Genomic DNA, 3,502 nt, shown 5'->3' with positions numbered 1-3,502 from the left:
GAGAGGATTTGATGGAAGGCGACAAAGGACTTGTTGAATTCAGTGGAGGAAGCACCGAATGGCCATGAAGGAGAAATATTTGAGCGTGAGTTTCTTAGGTGCAAGGGCTAATGAAGAGGTTAGACCAACTTGCTTGAGTTTCTAAAATGGAAGAGAGCATCATAGAATAGAAACTTGGAGAAATGTACTAAGAAATTCAGAAACACAAATTCATATATCATTCAATTCTAAATATTACAAGAGAGAAGCCTATTATTTATACTAAGGAGGCTTCTAAGATCACTATCAAATTTCTACAAAACTCTCCATTTATATCATTACATGTGTCACCTAATCCTCTCCAATGGTGACTTTCCATGTGGCAATCCAAGACATAGAAAACTCTTCATTAGCAACAAGACAAGTGGCACACAAGGAGGTTGAAAAGGCACAACATGTGGCACATAAAGAATGGACAAGGAGCATAAAGAAATATAAAGAGTCATCTTGAATGAGAGGCACATGGCGCCTTTTTGGAGGCCTTGAAGTGGTGCCATGTAGATGCTTTCTACTTAGCCTTTCAAGGCCCAAAATCCTACATTAACTTGGCCCGGAATACAAATCCAAAAATACAATTCTATTATTTACAAGACAGATATTTCTACTATAATCTTCAAGTTGACCCTCTACTCTTAGTTGAGAGAAATGGTGGCTTTAACAAGGATGATCCTCCATTAGGCCCTCCTCTTTGAAAAGGATCTATCCTTAGATCCGATTTTTTGAGATATTTTAACCACCTTGTTCAAAAATTTTAGTACAGTCCACCAGGTTCAAATGCCCACCTGAAAAAAATTAGGAAACAGAAGTAGAACACAAAGAAAAAAAAAGAAAAATGAGAAAAAAAACCAATGTGGAAAAGAATTAGTCATTTTTTGTTTTTTATTTTTAAATTTCCTTTTACTAACAAAATAAGAAGAAACAATTGAAGAATAATTACCTCTCTCAAATGTGGACTTCATGAAACAAAAAGGTTTGGATGATGAAGAAACAACATGATTATTTTTTTCATTTTCTTTTTCACTATCTATTTTTGTTTTTTGTTTTATTTCATCCTCTCTTACCTGCTAAGGTGTAAGAGGACACAAAATAAATTTATGACCTTGAAAAGAAAAAAGTGATTTTGTTTCTATGACCCTCATTATAAGAATTATGATCATATTGCCAGGGTTGTCCAAGAATAATGTAACCTATCTCCATTGGACAATATCACATAAATTTCTCTCTTGATACTTTCCTATGGTTATAGGCACACTTACTTGGTTCTTCATTATCATTCTACCCTCTTGACTATCCAATCTAGCTTATAAGAATGGGGGTGTTGGATAACTTTCAAGGATAAATTATTCACTAACCTGGAACTACAACCATTACAACAAGAGTCACTATCCACAATTACAAAACAAATATTATAAAAAACTTTACATCTTATGTGGAATATGTTGATCAAGAGTGATCAACAGTTTTGAAGAATCCAAATCCAAGGTGTTTGATGAAAGGCTGGTGTTGTTGTTGTGTGTGGGTGGGATCTGGTAGATTAAAGTGTGATCCACTCTTTTGTTGAATCTAAAAATGATGTGAATTGAAACCTTTTTTAAATTAGATTTTTTTCCAACTAAGTGAAAAATAACCTGTTGTTTTGTCGAATCAACCGGTTGTTTTGCTCTTAGAGGTTTTTGAAAAAGGTTGAAAGATGTTTGACTTGGTTGACTTAACTATCAAACCAAATCAATCAGTTGTTTCGTGTTTTCAATAGATTGTTTCTTTGAAAATCCTAACAGAATTTTGTTTTGAATGGTGAATCTCTCTTAAATGGTTTCTAACTGAATACGCTCCTTCATTAAATGTTTTAACCAATCTTTGGAAAATATAAATAGTTTGTTATATGTTTTCGAAGAGTAAGAAATAGTTTTGAGAAATTCTTAAAAACAAAACATATTTATGTTTGTATATTCTAGTTAAACAACATTTAATAAAAAAATATAAATGGTCTATTGAAGTTTACTCTTATAATAAAAATTATCGACAGAAACATTCATTGATAATGTCAAAATTACCTATGACAATAATGTATTCATCGACAAAAATCAATCAATAATATTAAAGTTACCTACAATGATTTATCCATCGATAAATCATATTTTTCAACAAATTATATTTTAATAGAAATTTGTTGGTAATACTATTTCTTTTTGTAACGGCAAAAGATCTTAGATAAAAAAAATAACATATAAGCTTCTTTAATTTATTTTATGACAAACTTCTCCCTTCACACTTGTATAACGGATTGAAGATGATAATATTATGTGCTCCATTGAATACATTTACCTATCTTAATGATCACATCAAAGTTGAAAAATAAATGAAAAAAAAAATCTTAATAGATCTTATATCAATATCTTTGAACAATTGATTTCTAGTCAATTTTACAAACTATCAATAATTATATATATAAATCATTTTCGTTATTGTTTTTCCTGTGGGGGTATAGAGGGTTTCGTAAATGATTCTGTTGGTTGTTGGCCAGCATTCTAGTTTCGGAAGACACTGATCTGAGCCAATATCTGAGTACATGAGGGAAATCGTACATTGAACGAAGCTGTATTAATTTAAAATTTGATAAAGTACCATTATCAGACGATTTTGTTATATAAAAGATAAGAGACTTGGTGGTTCGAAGCTTCCTGCTAATATTCAAGTCATGAATAGAGTTGTAGAAGTTAGCTAAACATAGTACAAGATCTTTGTGACCCTAATTCTACTAGCTTCTCATAGCATTTTAATAAGGATACTGTTTACTTCATTCATTATGGTGGGTATAACCCATTTTTAATGCACGTGGATTTTAAAAAAATAGTAAGTTTTTTCTTTAATAATATAATATTTAAAAATTTTAGATGTACAATTTTTCCTCAACTTATCTGGATGGGTTAATGGATGATTAACATGGCCTATAACCTAGAACAATGATATTCATTACACATTGAAGGAGTGTTTTTTTAAAGTATGTCCAAGTAACAAAGTCTACCCCATAATTTGTGTCTTATGGGGCTTGCGTTCGTGCAACCCCTATAAAGAAAAAAAATGTACATTTTTCCTTAAAAAAATATAAATTTTGCATTATATTTCTAATAAAATTTTATTTTCCTTTTGGTTTTATATTTAGGATGATAAAAAAATCTAAAATCACTTAAAAAAATACAACATAGTGAGAATGGAATATAAATAAATAATTTTTAGAGACGAATGTAAATATTATAAGAAGTAAAAGTCAACGAATGCAAAATTTATAAATTTTGTTGGACTAAAAATATATGTTATGTCGGGAAGGAAGAAAAAATATACAACAATTTGGTGTATACCCGTTCATATAATCTTAGTTTGATATACCACTTTTATTCACAATTGTTTTGTACAACAACACAGCATATTTATAACCTGTGATAGATCTATATTTGTCATGTAA

The 3,502-nt window shown here is 30.1% G+C and overlaps 1 non-coding gene across 1 annotated transcript; it reads left to right on the top strand.

Annotated features, from left to right (window-relative positions):
* The first annotated feature begins 2,949 nt into the window (after nt 1-2,949).
* Nucleotides 2,950-3,109, top strand: LOC137827369 (U1 spliceosomal RNA). The gene has a single exon (XR_011083746.1). It is a non-coding gene; the product is annotated as a U1 spliceosomal RNA (small nuclear RNA).
* The last annotated feature ends 393 nt before the right edge of the window (nt 3,110-3,502 follow it).

The sequence above is a fragment of the Phaseolus vulgaris genome, chromosome 8 (assembly GCF_051622355.1).
Source record: "Phaseolus vulgaris cultivar YP4 chromosome 8, ASM5162235v1, whole genome shotgun sequence".
Lineage (NCBI taxonomy): Eukaryota > Viridiplantae > Streptophyta > Magnoliopsida > Fabales > Fabaceae > Phaseolus > Phaseolus vulgaris.
This window is presented reverse-complemented; position numbering and strand designations above follow the sequence as displayed.